Below are 20385 nucleotides of genomic sequence, written 5' to 3' on the forward strand. Positions count from 1 at the left end.
GGCAGGCAGTTACAGCCCAAATGCACAGTCTGCTGCGTTAATTGGTAATCATTGTCCACAAAAATATGTTCTAATATGTACAAATTGTCAAATAAGACATTAGGACTACCAGTGGAACAACTTTTATAGGAATATCCACCTGTCACTTAGTGGAGGAAGGCATTCTGTGGACAGGATCATTAGCAGGGGAACACAATATCACAATGTACATACTGAATAGATAGGCTTTGGTCTTCGATATCAGTACATCCCACAAAATGGCTGCCACCACTGTGGGTAGGTAACAGAAGCAGTTTAAGCAATATGTACTTCTAGTAAAATCCTTTAAAACATATCTGAAATTACAGAAGAAATCTGTAAATATTAAATTTTTCCTATTTTGTTTTTATGCAGCAGGTATTCTCTCTCTTTCTTGGAAATTATATATATATATTTATTCTATTTATTTTTATTTCCTTTGATTTTGCATGGTCATCCTATAGCAGCTCTGTCTCACTTTTTTTTAAGCATTACTTTGTTGGAACCTCTAACAGTGTAAACTGATTAGAGACACAAAATACACATTTTATAGATTACATTGTTTTTTCTTTCACAATCTGCATGAAATAATTATGACAGCTACAAATAGATCCTGGGAGTGAAATATAAGTGACATTTACAGTTATTACAAACCACACTGCTAGGCCCATTGTCTTATCTTCTGATACCTGATGCATTGTAAAGAGGACAGAAAGAGGTGATATTTGGTTCTAGCTAGGATTCTCCGCTAGTTACCACATAGCAGCCAGGTATCAGAGACAATCAATGAAGCCGCAGTTAGAGAGTAAGCCACAAGGGTATGGGTCATTAGGTCGACAGTCATTAGGTCAACCACTACTGGTCGACATACACATGGTCAATAGGTCGACTTGCATTTTTTTGACTGTTTTTGGTGTCGTTTTCATCGTAAAGTTACGGGGAACCCCAATTAGTGCACCGTTTGTCCTCGTGGATCGTAAAGTATGAAAAAGTTAAAAAAAATTATTTAAAAATAAAATAAAACTCATGTCGACCTATTGACCATGTCGACCAATAGCGATCGACCTAATGACCGTATCCCAGCCACAATTTGAAGATCTCCATGCTAAAGCAGTCTGTGCTGATTTGTCAAGTAATAATAAGGTGGATTCCATAGCCAAACATTTTAATAACAATCTAATTCTCAGTTGACAATTTTTCAGAACTGTAGAAAAAAATGCACAGGAATGATGTTAAAACTATGACGTTATCTGTATTTATATTAAAATAGGCCTATTTTATCATATCTTCAACAATTCTACTTTGTACACAGACTAAAACATACAGTTATCGTAAGGGGCTGAACTGCACCCAATATTGTCATTATGGCATGATGAACAGATATAATACAGGGGGGAAATCGTGAACAAATTAAATTCTGCAGAGTACTTGGTTATTGCACAAATGCCGTTTGCTAAAAGTTTAAAGGAGAACCTGAATCCCCACAGCTGTGATGGTGTGAGTGTCCCCAAGAGTTTCCCATTGTGATTAATAGGAAGCGTAGTAGGAAGGGAGCTTATATACACTGCTAGGAAGTTACCAGAGCAGGTGAAGGATTTGTTCCTGGGTCTGGAACAGGTGTAGCAGAGAGAAGAACATTTTACTTGTTTTACATAACTCAACCGAAAACTTTTTTTTTTAAATTTCAGATGAGGTTATCCCCGAATCTTGTCAACATTTTGAACATGATCCATTTATTCAACCAGATATAAGTTGTTTTGTTGAACTAGACGTCCCAGCACTCCCAGCCAGCTTTAGAAGGTTTTTTTTGGATATTGCTACCAGAGTGTCGCTTAGAAGCCTAGCAAAAGTGTATGCTATATTTCATCTGGGAGTTTTGGGAGGTATAAATTGAGATTACTTGGAATGATTATCAGATCACAGTATAAGCATTTTATGCATCAGCTTTGCAGTTATTTATAACATAGCAACTGGTGACAAAAAAGAAATAAAATAAAAACATGAATTTCCAAAATGGAGGGAGATAAATAAAACTAGTTGTGCTGTGGAGCCCTTTCATTTCATTTAGCTTTTGATCAATCGAATAGAGGGGATTGACGTAGAATAATATTGTAGAATCTTTCGGGTTTGTACCCTTTAACTCCCACAATTTTAAGACCGTGAAAGCAATTCATGTGCCTCAAAAAAAACAAAAAAAAAAAAGTGAAAATGAAAAACTATTTTCAATTCACAAATATCACAATACAATTTCTCTCTCTAAAAGTGACATTTAAATTAATTAGGAGCTCAATGGAAAACTCTCTGGGGACAATGAAAATAGAAGAGCGGAGGGCTTTGTTAATACAATATATACACAACGCACCTGAGTAGTGAGCTCCTTCATCACGCAGGTGTGAGAATCTTAGTGCTTGCTCATTATAGGACTACTAGCTCACAATATTAAACGGTGCCTAGAGTAAACTACAAGGGGTTAAAATCATCTGCAAAAACATGTAGTTGGTCTTGATCCAGAAGTGAGCAATCCATCAGGACTGGTACACAGGTTTCCTGTTCATCGCGCCAGTTCAAACCTAAAAAAGACCAGAGAAATAGATGAAGCGGCCCACGACAAAACATAAGCTAATATTTGCTACAGTGTAAAAAAAATTGAAGCCTTCACAAACTTACAAGTTGAACATCTGGAGCCCTGGGGTCAAAGCAAAAAAAAATAATAAGGAGGAATTTGCACCTTAGCAAAATCATGTTTGCACTGCAGGAAGGGCAGATTTATAGTTTGGAAGGGATGTGTCCTAGCTTAATTCTGAATTTCAGGGTAATAAAAAAGTTGCTACATGCAAGAGCAGCCAGTACTTTCCCTGCATGCAAAATAACTACATAAATGAATACATGCATTTGCACTATTTCCATTGCAACATGGTTTGTTCCAGGAACAACTGGCTCCTAAATTCTCTTCCCTCCACACTGGCATCTATGGAGTGTAGAAGGTAAGGTGAGGAGCTGGCACGTGACTCTAAAGGGCCCTACACACTGGCCGACATGAGTGCACGATATGAACGATCTCGTTCATTAATGAACGAGATAACGCTCATATCGTGCAGTGTGGAGGCTCCAGCGATGAACGATGCGCGGCCCCGCGCTCGTTCACGCTGGTCCCCCGTCAGCTGTACATGCAGGCCAATATGGACGATCTCGTCCATATTTGCCTGCACTTCAATGCAGCCGGGTCACGGGGGGAGAGAAGAAACTTCACTCCCCCCGTCACTGCCCCCCCGCCGCCGGATCGCCCGTCGGCCGTATCCGCCGTCGGGCAGCTCGGCGGCGGATCAGCCAGTGTGTAGTGCCTATAAGCTGTCAATTAAGTTAGGAGTCAGGTGGGTCCTGCAAACTAATTTTGATGGCTAATTTGCATAGGGAATAGCATTTGCAATACAATTCCAAACTTGCATTGTATTTTCCCAGGAAATGTACATTCTTTCTGCGCACTTCCCTGAGCAGGTAAAAGGTAGGGGAGATCTTATTTTAAGGTTAAAAAAAAAAAAAAAAAAAAATACGGGTCAAAGTGCAGAACCTCTGGTACACCCATCTCAATGTATAGTCATCATAATGATACATTTAGGAGGTTTGTAAGGAAAATATGACCACATAGACATGTCCGTTTTCATGGGAAGTTCTCTAGAAGCTGCATGATGGGATAAGTGACGTGGGACGGGTTGGGAACGGGAATTACGGCGGTCAAAATACCGGTGCCAGAATCCCAACCATCAGAATGCCGGCAAGGGGGGCGAGTGGAACGAATCCCCTTGCAGGCTCGCTACGCTCACCATGCTGCAGGCTTAGTGGCTCGCTTAGCTTGCCACAGGTTCTATTCCCACTCCATGGATGTCGTGAACACCTAGGAATTCGGAATAGCTGTGGCGGCGCTGCCGGCATTCTGGCGGTCGCTATCCCGACGTCTGTATTTTGACCGTAATGATCCTGACTACATCCCATGTGAGACAGGTACGGGGGGGTGTTGTATTGATGGGAGATGGGATCCTAAACTTGCAAATGAGCGCTAGAAGTGTTTTTCTCAACTGGTATAAAAACACTGAAAGAAATCATGCTAAACACATTTTCTGCACCCAAAAACACTGTAAAAAGTTTCATTTGCTAAAAAAACAATTGCTGGCTACCATTAATAAGTGCAAAAATGACCATTTCACACCTTTTATTAAACTCCAGTACTTTCCTTATAGGCACTAACAACCTTCTATACTGTCCAGCTATCTTGGTACTTTTGGTGTCCAGGATGATTTCCCCACTATTTTATGCACTTCTCACAGGTCCACTTTGCAGACAGGACACGGAAACATTCCATGAATCACCATTTCTAACTGAATGTAACATTTAGTAAGTGCATGCATTGCTGCAATGTATGCAAGGTTTATGATGCAAGTTCACATTCCCAAACTTAGGTCATGACATTGTAATTGCGTTATGCCAAGATATTGCCTCAACCAGTGAAGATGATTTATCCCTCCTGGATGTGCTCCGGGCCTTGGAAAGCTAACAGGATAGATGGGTTTGTTGCAGACTGACAGCCTTCTAATCTTGTATGATGCCCACAAAAGGGGTTGGCAAGCAACAAAATAATTAGTAGCCAGATGGATTGTGGCTTCTTTTCGTCATGCGTATTGTGGCTCATTCTACCAGATCTGTGGGCACCTCTGACGCTCATTGGAGGAGCAGCTGTGCAGGGCTGCCATCTGGTCCTCCGTTCATACTTTCACCACATATAACAAGTTCAATGAGTGTGCATCAAGGGATGCCAGCTTTTGGTGAAAAGTTATGCGCACACCTTTGGCTGAACATAACTTCTCCCTTAGGGGCAGCTTGGGATCACCAGGATTTTGGTATTCCCCATTAAATCCATTTCTTCAAGTCCATCTGCAGTACGGTATCCGGTCTCTAGGTCGACCACTATTGGTCTACAGTAACTAGGTCGACATGGTCTCTAAGTCGACATGTTCTAGTTCAAAAGGTCGACATGAGTTTCACAGTTTTTTTAACTTTTTCATAATTTACAATCCACGCGGACTACGACTGGGAATAGTAACCTGTGCTGAGCGCAGCGAGGCACCCTGCCCGAAGCATGGCGAGCGAAGCGAGGGGACACAGTGCACTAATTAGGGTTTCCGCTCACTATACGGAGAAAACAACACCAACAAATCATTAAAAAACCTCATGTCGACCTTTTGTCAACCCAGACCATGTCGACCTACAGACCTAGTCAACCTAGCTACTGTCGACCAATAGTGGTCGACCTAGACACTGTCGACCCTCCATACCACACCCCTGCGGGACACCTGTTGTTGTGCATTGTTATTGTTCATTCTCCAGTTTGGGTATGGCTCTTATTTGAGTGTTTATCTGTGTTAGGATCTCCAATAGGGGGAGGTTTTAGCTACAAACAAGTTAAAATTTCTGTGCAGCTTTAGCAGATACAGCGAGAGGCTCTCCAATCTCTGCCCCAATGTTTCTGCATGCAACAAGTCAAGGCTACTAAGTTTAAATATAAATACATACAAACCCCCAAAAAATAAAAAACACTCATGAAATGGACGGGCTACACAATAAAAAAATAATAATTTTAAACTTAAATTCTGACAATTGATGGACTGGCAGAAACGCATCCAATCCTACAGTTAATGACTCTCTTGTTCATTTTCCTTGTGCTGTGGCAGCCTCCACAAATATGAAGTGCCAGCAGCCTGGCAGTAGCTCTGATCAGACCCACACTGCATTCTGCACAATGGGGGTCATTCCGAGTTGTTCGCTCGTTATTTTTTTCCGCTACGGAGCGATTAGTCACAAACTGCGCATGCGCAATGTACGCAGTGCGCCTGCGCCAAGTAAATTAGCACAAAAGCTTGGTATTTTACTCACGGCGTAACTAAGTTTTTTCATCGTTCTGCTGATTGTAGTGTGATTGACAGGAAGTGGGTGTTTCTGGGCAGAAACTGGACGTTTTCTGGGAGTGTGCGGAAAAACGCAGGCGTTTCAGCGAAAAACGCGGGAGTGTCTGGAGAAACGGGGGAGTGGCTGGCCAAACGCTGGGCGTGTGTGTGACGTCAAACCAGGAACGAAACTGACTGAACTGATCACTATGTGTAAGTCTCGAGCTACTCAGAAACTGCTAAGAAATTTCTATTCGCAATTCTGCTAATCTTTCGTTCGCTATTCTGCTAAGCTAAGATACACTCCCAGAGGGCGGCGGCTTAGCGTGTGCAATGCTGCTAAAAGCAGCTAGCGAGCGAACAACTCGGAATCCCCCCCAATATGCATATGGGTTGTTCAGGTACTAGGCCAGGGCATCTCACACTTATTGACACAATGCATAAGAAGTGAAGGGGAACATAAAGAATAATAAATAAATGTCCCTGTTAGAACAGCAGAGACTGGAAAATTGACAGCATTATCCATTTGTGAGGAGAGTCCCCAAATAGCAGCAACTTCTAGAAAGGTTTCTTGTTTTGGGTTTTTTAGTTTAAATAAAAGATTGAAATCAGTGCCAGTCACCATATGGTATCCCAGTCTGGGCACAGCCATGAAGAGTGTTTCTTATGGAATACATGAAGAGCTAGACACACAATAATAGGATTTTAATACCTACCGGTAAATCCTTTTCTCCTAGTCCGTAGAGGATGCTGGGAACTCCAAATGGACCATTGGGTATAGACGGGATCCGCAGGAGACAAGGGCACACTATAAGACTTTGAATGGGTGTGAACTGGCTCCTCCCTCTATGCCCCTCCTCCAGACATCAGTTACAGGAACTGTGCCCAGGGAGACGGACATTTCGAGGAAAAGGATTTTGTTAACCAAGGATGAGATACATACCAGCTCACACCACAACACACCGTACAACATGGCTTTTCTGCAATACCAGTTAACAGTATGAACCAAAAACAGCAACGAGCTGAACATAACCGATACACAACCTCTGTGTAACAGAAGCAATAACTATCAACACTACTGCATAAACAGTCCGCACAGGGGCGGGCACCCAGCATCCTCTACGGACTAGGAGAAAAGGATTTACCGGTAGGTATTTGTGACGACGCTGCCGGCCAATTCCACAAATATGTCAATTTGAGAACTGCCACATGCGACGTACGGGGTCACTTTTGACACACGGGATTATTTAAATACTTTCAGCTGCCACCAGCAAAGACTTTTCAACGTATTACGGACGTTACAGGCGTCTTTAGCTTTACCTGTCACACACACACACTGCAATACTTAGAAAAATAGATAGGCGTGAGCCACACAGGCGTTGGAGTTCATAAGAACAACAGAATCAGGACTAAAATTAGGATTTTAATTTCAAGAATACTTCAGAGCTTTGGTTACAAAAAGGTTACAAAGATTATTAAGAATATTTTAAAAACACACACAGAATACGGCAATCTCAATAAATGAAAAGGAAATAAAACTTACAGAAACCCTACTCACTTACGCAAACAAGTTTTAAGTATTTCTGTTGTGGGGGCTGCACAGAATAACTCAGGTCATCTCCAGCATACTAGCTGTCCCCAAGAGATCACAACTCCTATTTTCATGAGTGGGACAGATATAGTCTCCAGCTTTATCAGGCCCCCTCCCTTGGGTTTTTTAACCACTTTCCTGCTGGACAAAACACCTAAACCAGGTTTTACATACTTGGTGCTTGGCAACAGCCAAGGGGGGAGGTAAGGGGTGTACTGTAGGAATCTCTTTCAAAGAAAGCAAGGTTTAAGACATTAGCCAGGAAACAGGATTCCTGCTCTGTTTACAGCCCCTCTGATGACACAACAACAAATGGCCTTATCAGCCCTCAATGTCCAGAGCTTGCAAATCTCTGCTTTTGATGTAGGAATGTCATCTCAAACTTTATGGTCTGCAGATCTCTCTTGGCCTGGACCTATGGGGGTCAAATGCAGGACATTGCATGTCAGCCATGTTGTCACATCTCGGCTGAAAAGAATACAAAATTATATATATATATATATATATATATTTACAGTCACTTGAAAACATTATTGGTGATTATTCCTGCAGGTAATCACCACACCAGGGATCACATATAATTTGTGATCCTCCTTTCTCTATTCAAACGTGACAGTATTAAAATCCTATTTTCTCTTACGTCCTAGAGGATGCTGGGGACTCCAAAAGGACCATGGGGTTTATACCAAAAGCTCCAGACCGGGCGGGAGAGTGCGGACGACTCTGCAGCACCGATTGAGCAAACATGAGGTCCTCATCAGCCAGGGTATCAAACTTGTAGAACTTAGCAAAAGTGTTTGAACCCGACCACGTAGCTGCTCGGCAAAGTTGAAGCGCCGAGACTCCTCGGGCAGCCGCCCAAGATGAGCCCACCTTCCTGGTAGAATGGGCCTTCACTGACTTCGGCAACGGCAATCCAGCCGTAGAATGAGCATGCCGAATTGTATTACAGATCCAGCGGGCAATAGTCTGCTTGGAAGCAGGAGCCCCAATTTTGAAACAGCCAAGGCTTCCGTAGCCACAGGCACCACAATAGGTTGGTTTATGCGAAATGAAGAAACCACCTTCGGCAGAAATTATTGACGAGTTCTCAATTCCGCTCTATCCACATGGAAAATCAAATAGGGGCTCTTGTGAGACAAAGCCGCCAATTCCGACACCCGTCTTGCGGACGCCAAGGCTAAAAGCATGACCACTTTCCAAGTGAGAAATTTCAACTCAACCTTTCGCAAAAGGTTCAAACCAGTGTGACATAAGAAATTGCAACACCACGTGAAGGTCCCATGGTGCCACGGGTGGCACAAACGGAGGATGGATGTGCAGTACCCCCTTCACGAAAGTCTGAACCTCTGGAAGGGCGGACAATTCTTTTTGAAAGAAAATAGATAAAGCCGAAATCTGCACTTTAATGGAACCTAATTTTAGGCCTGCATCCACACCTGCCTGCAAAAAATGGAGGAAACGACCCAGCTGAAACTCCTCCATAGGAGCCTTCTTGGATTCACACCAAGACACATACTTTCTCCAAATACGGTGATAATGCTTCGCCGTGACCTGCTTTCTAGCCTTAAGCAGAGTGGGGATGACTTCCCCGGGAATACCCTTTTGAGCTAGGATTTGGCGTTCAACCTCCACGCAGTCAAATGCAACCGCGGTAAGTCCTGGAAGTCACACGGCCCCTGCAGTAACAGATCCTCTCTGAGAGGAAGAGGCCAGGGATCTTCTATGAGCAATTCCTGAAGATCCGGATTCCAGGCCCTCCGTGGCCAATCTGGAACAATGAGTATCGCCTGAACCCTTGTCCTTCTTATGATCCTTATCACTTTTGGAATGAGTGGAAGTGGAGGGAACACATATACCGACTAAAACACCCACGGAGTTACCAGGGCGTCCACTGCACTGGCTTGAGGGTCCCTTGACCTGGAACAATATCTCTGAAGCTTCTTGTTGAGGCGAGACGCCATCATGTCTATTTGAGGAATTCCCCAATGACTTGTCACTTCTGCAAAAACCTCTTGATGAAGACCCCACTCTCCTGGATGGAGATCGTGAGGAAATCTGCTTCCCAGTTGTCCACGCCCGGAAAGAAGACCGCTGACAAAGCGCTTACATGTTTTTCCGCCCAGTGGAGAACTTTTGTGGCCTCCGCCATTGCCGCTCTGCTGCTCGAATAAAACCCTTCTCCCCGTTGAAACGGGGGTACCGTGACTATGACACGCTGTTGACACAGCTTTTGTATCGCAGCGCGTACTACTTCCCTTTCTGGGAAAGAAACTGGCATGGCAGATTTGAAAAAATCGGTGGGGGGGCACGTCTTGAAACTCCAGTTTGTACCCTTGGGCCACTATTTCTAACACCCAAGGATCCAGGTCCGAGTGAAACCAGACCTGACTGAAGAGTCGGACACACGCCCCCACCGGTACGGACTCCCGTAGAGGAGCCCCAGCATCATGCGGTGGACTTGGCAGAAACCGGGGAGGACTTCTGCTCCTGGGAACCTGGCACAGCAGGCGACCTTTTTCCCCTTCCTCTACCTTTAGAGGCAAGGAAGGACGACCCTCTTCCTTTTTTGTATTTATTAGGCCGAAAGGACTGCATCTGATACTGCAGCGTCTTTTTCTGTTGTGCAGGAACATAGGGAAGAAATGATGACTTACCCGCTGTAGCTGTAGACACCAGATCAGCGAGGCCGTCACCAAACAAGACACCACCTTTATATGGGAGGGCCTCCATAGCTTTCTCAGAGTCGGCATCAGCATTCCATTGATGAATCCACAGCGCTCTCCTGGCCGAGACTGCCATGGCATTGGCCCTTGATCCCAAGAGGCCAATATCCCTCGCCGCATCCTTTAGGTAAGCTGCAGCGTCCCTGATATAACCCGAGAGTCAAAAGAATGCTATCCCTATCCAGGGTATCCATGTCAGATGCCAAATTATCTGCCCACTTACCAATAGCACTACTTACCCATGCCGACGCCAAGGCAAGTCTAAGCAGTGCACCCGTAGTGACATAAATGGATTTTAAGGTAGTTTCCTGCTTACAATCCGCAGGGTCTTTTAGGGCAGCTGTGTCAGGAGACGGAAGAGCCACCTTCTTGGACAGTCGTGATAGAGCCTTGTCCACATTGGGAGATGACTCCCACTTTTCCCTGTCGTAAGAGGGGAAAGGATATGCCATTAGAATTCTCTTGGGAATCTGCCACCTTTTGTCAGGAGATTCCCAAGCTTTTTCACAAAGAGTGTTCAGCTCATGAGAGGGGGGAAACGCCTGTAGCCAGCAGGTCTCCCTGAAAATAATAAACCTTACAAAGTCTTTTTAGAGAAACTCAGGAGAGCTCCCCTAGTGTGTGTCCAGTCTCTCTGGGCACAGAATCTAACTAAGGTCTGGAGGAGGGGCATAGAGGGAGGAGCCAGTTCACACCCATTCAAAGTCTTATATTGTGCCCATATCTCCTGCGGATCCTGTCTATACCCCATGGTCCTTTTGGAGTCCCCAGCATCCTCTAGGACGTAAGAGAAAAGGGACAGACTGGGGCTCTGTAACAGCGCTGGCATTGCAACAAGGGGTGTGGTTATGGCTTATGGGGGAATGGTTTAGTAGCATACCCCTGTGTGTCTGTATGCCAAATGGCCGAGAAGAGCATTGGGAGGCTGCTCTGCTCAGCCAGGCCCAGTCTCTGTGTGGCTGTACCGGCCCATCAAGCCACTGGCCCTCCTGACATTTGCCAGAAGTGCCAGATAGCCAGTCCAGCCCTGCATGAAGTACTTAATGTTGCTGTATATAGTAGCCAAATACCTATGTTAATGGTTGGGATTCTAGATGTGACTGACTTAGGGCCTTATTCTGGGGTGGACGCTGTTTTTATTTGGCTGCAAGAGGCCGATGTTCTTTGCTATGCACATGAGGCACACGTGTGAAGTAGGGAGGCCAATCCCGGGATCGGCGGGATCCCGGGATTTAGGCCCAAAAACGTCCGGGATTCAATCCCGGGATTGGAAGCTCCAATCCCGGGGATTGAGGGATCAGCGTTGAGCGTCCTCAGGACGCTCAGACGCTGCCCGGCTCCCTCCTTTCGGCTCCCCCTGCGCAGCGTGACCTGTGCCTGTGAGGTCACGCTGCGCTGTAAGCAGCCGCAGAGCAGGAAGGTACGGCGGTATTCACCCGCCGCCTCCTCCCGGCTCCCCCTACACTTACCCGCCGCCTCCTCCCGGCTCCCCCTACACTTACCCGCCGCCTCCTCCCGGCTCCCCCTACACTTACCCGCCGCCTCCTCCCGGCTCCTCCTGCACTTACCCGCCGCCTCCTCCCGGCTCCCCTGCACTCCCCCGCCGCCTTCTCCTCAACGGCTGTGCAGGTTTGTACTTTTTTTAATGTCTGCGGGGCAGGTGGGGAGGGGCGCGGGGGATGGCTGGAAACAGTTGAAAGCCAATCCCGGGTATCCCGGGAATCCCGGGATTGACCATTTTTCAATCCCGATACCCGGGATTGAAAAAATGGCCCGGAATTGGCTTCCCTAGTGTGAAGATGGTAGTGTGACAATGGCTGCAGGCGCTGGATGTTTGACAAGTGTGTCACCAGTGACTACATCCTCAGATGCAGACTCGCTGGTCTTGGAAGGATAGTTCAACCTATGGGTTGCTCAGATGTACCATGGTCACGATGTTGATCAGATTTGGCAGCAGATCCAAGAAGACGGCAGCTAAACATTTTTAAATTGCACTTGCAGCTCCCCTAATTGCACTAGAGATTTGTGCAAGGACTCATTTACACCTCTGTTTATGGGCTTTCAGCTGATATACAACACAGCAGTATGTTTCCATAAAAATGTAAAAATACATTTTTTTTAAACTCAAAATTATTCATACTGTTGCTAATATACACCCAAAGTTTTATTTTGGGCTCATGATGGGATCACCTGCTTTCAGAGCTTTCCTTTTTGAGTGATTCATTAAAATTGTAATTAAAATCAACAAAACTATTTTTTTTCCGGGTCACTACATTAGAGGAATGCACGTTCCTCTTCAGGTTTGTTTGGGGATGAGATTCTAAAGACAGCGCCTGCTCCCACTTCTGCACAGGCGCACAGACTACAAGTGGTCCAGGGGAAGGATAGGTTTGGGAGGACTTTAAATAGTGAAGGAATGGTTACTGTGTTTTGAAGCGATCATCCAGAAATATTACTGTCTCAATACGTTCATCTTGTGTTGATGAAGTAACATGCATTCCTGTAATGTTTTCCTCTGCCCAATCAAAAAGTTGTAAGAATCTGATTATCATATGGACATTGTAGGCTTGCTCAAGATGCTAACCTCTGCACTGTGCCAGCTACAGCATCACAATGCCCTTTGCCATGAGCGAACAAATGCCACTCAATTTCTATACCAAAATCATCTTTATGAGAACATAAGTTGGTAAAGTTTATCTTGTTCTTAGATTGTGCGTCTGACCCATAGGAGAAGTAGAAAATCTTTTTGGGTGATTTTTCACCAAGAAGTTTGGGTTTCCTCTTGAAGCTGTAGACTGCCACTGTGTTGTGTTCCAGACAGTCTGAAATAACAGCATAGCTAAGATGCTCAGTTGTTGTTTTTTCCCTTGTAATGCACCACAAGTGGGAGATTGTACAGTAGCTTGAACACCAGTACAATGATAGCCAGGTGACCAAGGCTTCTTCTTTTGAGTACAGTGTTCCTCCCAGCACCCATTCTCCAAGTTGCTGTTCCTCCCTGCTCCGGCCACGCATTCTCCCAGTCTGATATTCCACTGTAATTAAACAATCCACTTTTTCAAATGTGACACAAATGGTCCAGGGACAGGTTAGGTTTGGGTGGACTTAAATTAGTGACCAGGAGATTTTTTCACTATTTAAAGCCCACCCAAACCTGTCCTGTCCCTGGACCACTTGTAGTGGTAAATAGGTGGGCCTATTCAACACAACTGATGTGTCTTTCCAGCTGGAGTATCTTTCCCCTTAAGCTTGAGCGCCTGCACAGAAATGGGAGCAGGCGCTGTCTGTAGAATCTCTCCCCCAAACACACCTGAAGAGGAACGTCCATCCCTCTAAACAAATATTGTTTTATTGATTTTTAATTACAATTTTCATAAATCACTCAAAATTAAAAGCTCTTATAGTAAGTGATACCATCATGCTCCCAACATTTTTTTTTGGGGGGGGGGATTTATTAACAACAGTGTAAACAACTTTTGAGATTTTTCTCAAAAAATAAACAAAAATTAACCATATAAAAATAAAAATTCTGATTTTTAAAATATGTTAGCCTACTGCTGTGTTATACATTATGTGAAATGGTGTGCTTCTGCAGCAGATACATGTTTGTGAAGGTATAAAGGGGTAGAGGGGCACTGATTAGATAATTTGTTAACAAATTTGAACAGTGTTTGAAAAGGGGATCATCGTACACTGCGCAATGTCATGTTTGTTCTGACGTGACGCCATGAGATCCATCTCTGGTCACCCCCATTTGTCTACCAGAATTTGGGAGACCTCTGGGTGTAAAGCCCATTCGTTTGCATGAATGGCATGTCGACTGAGAAAATCCACTTCCCAGTTTAGGACTCCAGAAATGAACACTGCGGACAAGGCTATATGATGAAGTTCTGCCCACTTTAACGTGTGACTTACCTCCTTCATTGCATTCTGGCTGTGAGTTCCTCCCTGATGGTTGTGGTACGCTACTGCCGTTGCACTGTCCGAGCGGATTTTAACTGGTTTCCCCTGAAGGATGTCCTTTGCCTCAATAAGTGCCATATATATGGTCTGAAGTTCCAATATATTTATTGGCAGACCACTTTCTTCCTTGGTACACTGCCTTTGGAAGCAACTTCTTCCTGACACTGCTCCCCAGCCCTGAAAACTGGCATCCGTTGTCAGAATTTCCCAATCTGATATCCAAAAGGGTTTCCGTTTGTCCAGATGGGATTTCTGTAGTCACCAGGCTAATGACCTCCTTACTTCCAGACGAAGGACCATAGTCTGCGTTTTTATTGTCTGATAAAAACCATTCCATTTGGAAAGGATCAGATGTTGCAGAGGCCTTGAGTGGAACCGAGTATACTCCACCATGTCGCAATGTCGACACCATCAACCCCATCACACGCATTGCGGCGTGAATGGATACCCTCCTTTGACTGTGTAGCAGCTCCTGAATCCTTGACTGAATTTTGGATATTTTGTTAAGAGTAGAATTACTCTCTGAAGACCTGAATCCAGCACAGCCCCCAAATGAGTCATCCGTTGTGACGGAACCAGGGACGACTTTGCCCAATTTATGAGCCAACGTGTCTCTGTTAACAAGCTATTGGCTCATGCAGATGACAATAAAGCAATGACTGAGATTGTGCCAGGATTAATAAATCCTTATCCCCTGCTGACAGAGATAAAATGCCATCACCACCATCATTTTGGTGAATACTCTGGGAGCTGTGGCCAGTCCAAATGGTAGGGCCTGAAACGGATTCTGGAGGATGGCAAATCTGAGATAACGCTGATGGGACAGTGCTATAGGAACATGTAGGTTAGCATCCTGGATATCCAGGGATACCATAAAATCCTCCGGGTCCATGGCCAAAATAATGGAACGTAAAGTCTCCATATAAAACAGAGGCACCCAAATGTACTTGTTAAGCACTTTGAGATTGAGCATGGACTGGAATGACCCATTAGGCTTCTGGACTAGAAACAGGTTGGAATAAAAACCTTGTCCTCGTTGCGCAGGAGGAACTGGAATTATCATCCCTGACTGAAGCAACTTCTGAACTGCCTCTTGCAAAGCCCTGGCCTTCGTTTCCACTGAAGACGGGCTGGTACAAAAACACTTTTGAGGAGGGTGTTTCTTGAAAGCAAACGCATAACCGTGAGATACCGTTTCTTGCGCCCAGGCTTCTGTGGTAGACTTCTGCCAGATCTGTGCAAACTGAAGAAGTCGGCCTTCCTCCCCTGGGGTTCCCCAGGTGGAGGCCCGCACCATCAGGCTGATGGCTTATCTTCTGATTTGGAAGCCGGTCCTCTGGTAGCCCAATGTTTTTAGTCTTACCAGACTTGTCAGATTTAGACTGTTTGCCATAACCCTTTCCTTTTGTTTTTCCTTAAATCAGAAAGGGGCGAAAAGCTGAAAATCAAGGATTGAATTTGTGTGTGAAGGAAACTTTACTTTCTTGGACTCTGCTTCTAAATCCAAAATACGGTTTAATTCTTTACCAAAAAGAATATCTCCAGTAAAAGGCAAAGACTCCAGAACCTTCTTGGATTCTGAGTCAGCTTTCCATGTACGTAGCCAAACCGCTCTGTGAGCTACTGCTGAGGCTGATGCCTGAGAAGCAATTGTACCCATATCCAAAGCTGCTTCTTCCATAAAAATAGCTGCCTGTTTGATATGTGCAATATGGGATTTTTGCTCTCTAGATGCCATTGAAAGATCATCCTCCAATGCATCAGCCCAGGCTGCCACTGCTTTTGCCATCCAGGCTGAAGCCATGGCTGGTCTTATGACTGCCCCAGACAAAGAAAATAGTTTTTAGAAAACCATCTATTTTCCTATCTGTGACATCATTTAATGAAGTTGAAGGCAGAGGTAATGCCGATTTTCGCACCAATCGAATGACATGCGTTATCTACTTTGGGAGCCACCTCCCTTTTAAAACAGTACCCAGCCGGAAGAGGATAATTGAAATTCCCTTTCTTTGGAATTCTAAACTTCTTACTTGGTGTAACCCAGGCCTCTTGCATAATTTCCGTCAGCTGTTCTGACCCAGGAAACTCAGTCCTAACTGTTTTGGGACGTTTAAACACAGGTGCCTTAGATTTTAACCAAGGCTCTGCTGCATCCTATAAGGCTAGAATGGCTTTCATAGCACTTATTAGCTCAGGTATGTCCACTGAGCTAAGGCCTTCCTCCTCGTCTCTGTATGCAGACCCGGAGTGCGATGAGTCCTCATCCTCCGACGAGTCCTCATCTGAAAAATGTGTACACTGTGAAGATGTTGTTTCATGTCTGTGATTTACTTACCACCTGCCTTTCAACCTGCTTTTGTTGAGAAGCTGTAAATTCCAGTGCTGGATGTGATAACCCCAGGTGGAATGTTGCATGTAAGGGTTAATAGGGTATCCTATCCCTGTTATAGGAGCTGGCACTATCCACTCAGCTATACTGGATAACGTCTGTGCAAAAGTAGCCCATGGGGGGTTCAACTTGAACCTGTGCCTGCCTCGGATTATTTAAAAGGCTTTGGTGAAAGCTAAAACAATTTGCACATAATCCATTTTGAACCAGATCCTAGGAGGTTAACCCAGCTTTGCAAGACAAACATGAAATGAGTGTTGTTGCTGTTGTGGAGAGTGTATCCTCCACACCCTTGCCTCTCTTAGACATGATAAATCACACACCTGTACAGTGTTACTACACAATTTGTGACATACAATCCGATCCCTCCCTGTTTTGCACCAGCATTGAGGATCGGTATACACAAAAGACTGACAGAATTATTAGTAAAGTCAGCAATCACACTAGTAATCAGTCACAGGTTATACATCAGTATAATAAGCAGTATGAGCACATAATCAACTACAGATACATTTCAAGTATGTAGGAGAAACATATACTGCATTACCTTATATAGGAGTTTAACCGTATTCAGTCGCACCTTGAAAGAAACAGCAGTAATAGTTTACAGACTCATATGCATCAGGCACTTATCCAACTAGTCTTACTCAAAGGTAGATAGACTTAGGAGGTCATTCCAACCTGATGGCATGCTAGGATTTTTCGCTGCGCTGCGATCAGGTCACAACTGCGCATGTAAATGCACCACAATGCGCAGGCACGTCGTACGGGTACAAAGCGGATCGTTGCTGAGCGATGGATTTAATGAAGAATCCATTAGCACAGCCGATCGCAAGGAGATTAACAAGAAGAGGGCGTTTGTGAGTGGCAACTGACCGTTTTCTGGGAGTGGTAGGAAAAACGCAGGCTTGTCCAAACGTTTGCAGGGCGGGTGTCTGACGTCAATTCCGGACACGAACAGGCTGAAGTGATCGCAGCGGTTGAGTAAGTTCTGAGCTACTCAGAAACTGCACAAAACTTTTTTGTACCGCTCGGCTGCACATGCGTTCGCACACTTGCAAAGCAAGCATACACTCCCCCATAGGCGGCGACTATCTGTTCGCAGCGCTGCAAAAAATAGCTAGCAAGCGATCAACTTGGAATGACCCCCTTAGTGCTGTATCACCCAGCTCAGGAGAGTGGGATACAGAGAGACTTCACCCCGCTTCCAGGATCAATCAATAGGTTAGTGAACGCTGAGTGGATCCAGACGCTATTAGTGTACACAACCGCCCTGTGAACCTACAGTGAACACAGACGCCCAAGTGAACACTGACGCACCAGCCACACAGCCGCCTATGCTGCGACTGGGTCCTTTTAGATACACAGCGTCTCAGACGGAAGCGGGAACTCAGTTCATGGCGGGAAACTCTGAGGAAACTGGTCATGAATCGGGGGGAGGGGAGACCAAGGTAGCGTCTTAATCCACACTGCTGACTTCAACCCTAGGGACCGTGGCCTTATACTACCCCTGGAGCCTATGATCCCTGAGGCCCAGTGCTAGTGCACCCGAGGTAGCAGTCGCATCAACGACTGTTCAGTAGTCTCCATCCCAAAACAGTGCAGCTGTGTCTCATGTTTCCCGTACTAAGCGGAACCGATGCCTTACCTTCTCCCCGTGCTCCGGCCACAGCAAGTCTGCTGGACTTGCTAGTACATCCTACACAGACACCTGCCGAATGCAGACACCTGTGGAGTCAGTTGCTGAAAGCAGGAGCTGAGGCACTGGGAGCCAACTATGCAGGAGCTAGCTGTGACCTGTAGTTCCACAAACGGAGGCAAAGATTATTCCAGATTTTGCACGTGCTGCAAGACGGAGGAGACGGAATGCAGGCGCGCCTGGTCGCAGCGGCTTTAAACACCTGTATCGGTACCTATGCTATGTTCTATGGTACATACAAGAGAGCAAGCTGGATGCAAGTTTTGTTATTAATTAATTTCATCTACTCCGGAACAATGGGGATTGCTTACCCCCGGGAGGTTCTGCTGGGGTTGCGGCAGCGCTGCATGGAGCCGGGGACCCTATATGCCGGGGCGGAAGTGACCTTTGGCTCCGGAGCTGGGAACGGCGGTCGAGGTGTCCGGGCCACTGGCATGAATGCAGGAGACGCAGCGGCGGCTAGCGGTGAGATCCCGGTGCGGGGTGCATCCAGGACGCCGGTTACATTCTCTGGATGGAGGGCATGGCGAGAGCAGCAGCATCTTGATGTGGATACTGGCCAGGAGATTGGAGGTAGTCACAGTCACTACCATTATCAACATCACAGGAGAGCTGGCCAAGGATTAAGGTACTGGGGGGTTCGCTGGGAGCCCGACTTTGCTGGAGGCTGGAAACGGTGCCCATGAAGAGAGAGGCAGCAGAAGCGAGGAAAGAGGTCTGGGGTTAAAACCAGGCTACAGCTCTGCCCCCTAAAGCCTCCTTTGCCTAGCTTATTCCTGGCAAATCTCCAGTCCATGTACAGTAAATTGGATGACATTCAAATGGAAATAGCCAATAAGCGACATTTGCGGAACAGTTCACTTGTGATTTTTACTGAAACGTGGTTAAATAGTTCTGTGCCTGATGTAGCACTGACTCTTGTGGATAGGACTTTATTTAGAGCAGACAGAACTAGCGCCTCGGGTAAAGTTAGAGGTGGCGGAGTCTGTATTTATGTGAATAATAAGTGGTGTTTAGATGCTATTTTGATTAAATCTTATTGTTCAGAGGATTTAGAATATATAACTATTAAATGTAGGTCCTATTATTTTCCTAGGGAATACTCTATTGTCATAGTGACGGTTGTTTATATTTGTCCTCAGGCAAATAAGGATTGTGCGTTAAATACCTTGTATGATTTTCTAATGGGGTTACAATCCAAATATGTGGATTTTGCTTTTATTATAGCAGGGGATTTTAATCAGACTGATCTACAACTACTTTTTCCGAAGTTTTATAAGTATGTCCATGTTCCGAAACGGGGTGTAAACATTTTGGATCAAGTTTATACAAACATGGACCTTGCTTATGAGACTATGGCCTCTCCACATATTGGGAAATCAGATCACATCTCATTATTTCCTACTCCAATGTACAAACCATTGGTTAGGCGTATTTGGCCCACTAGAAAGTCTGTCTTAACATGGCCCCAGAATGCAGTGGTGCGATTACAGGATACCTTAGCATTTACAGATTGGGAATTGCTAACTGAGAAGTCTAGTATAGGAGGGGATATTAATGTTGATCTCCTAGCAACTACGGTATTAGGCTATATAAGCTGTTGTGCTGAGAGTGTAACCATGAAACAAAGTTTTAGGGTCTATGCCAATGAGAAACCCTGGCTGAACGCTGAGGTACACTCTTTAGTCAGGGCTAGAGATAAGGCCTTTAGAACGAAGGATAGAGTGATGTATACAGCATCTAGTGATGATCTGAGGAAAGGAATCAGAAAGGCTAAAATTGATTTCTCCAGAAGAATGGAGATCAAGGTTAGTCAAAGTAACAATACTAGGAGTATGTGGCAAAGTCGCAGGAAAACACTGATTATAAACCAAAAAAGATAGAGCAAAGGGTAGAGAATAGTTCCAAGTAGAAGAGTTAAATACTTTTTACTCCAGATTTGACAAGAAAAATAATATCAGTGTTGAAGCTGTGGAGACTAGACTAGGCGAGGTCCCCATAATACTTGACGAACAAGAAGTCTTGAGATGTTTGCGTGGTGTCACTATAGGTAAAGCTGCTCG

General features: G+C 45.1%; 1 protein-coding gene across 1 annotated transcript in view; it reads right to left on the reverse strand.

Moving 5' to 3' along the window:
* Positions 1–1166: 1166 nt before the first annotated feature.
* Positions 1167–20385, reverse strand: part of PITPNA (phosphatidylinositol transfer protein alpha) — a 102150-nt gene continuing 82931 nt past the window's right edge. Inside the window, exon 12 of the mRNA XM_063956087.1 lies at positions 1167–2588. The gene's annotated coding sequence lies outside the window, so the exon portion shown is untranslated. The remainder of the gene's footprint in view (positions 2589–20385) is intronic.

This window comes from Pseudophryne corroboree, chromosome 2 (genome assembly GCF_028390025.1).
Source record: "Pseudophryne corroboree isolate aPseCor3 chromosome 2, aPseCor3.hap2, whole genome shotgun sequence".
Classification (NCBI taxonomy): Eukaryota; Metazoa; Chordata; class Amphibia; order Anura; family Myobatrachidae; genus Pseudophryne; species Pseudophryne corroboree.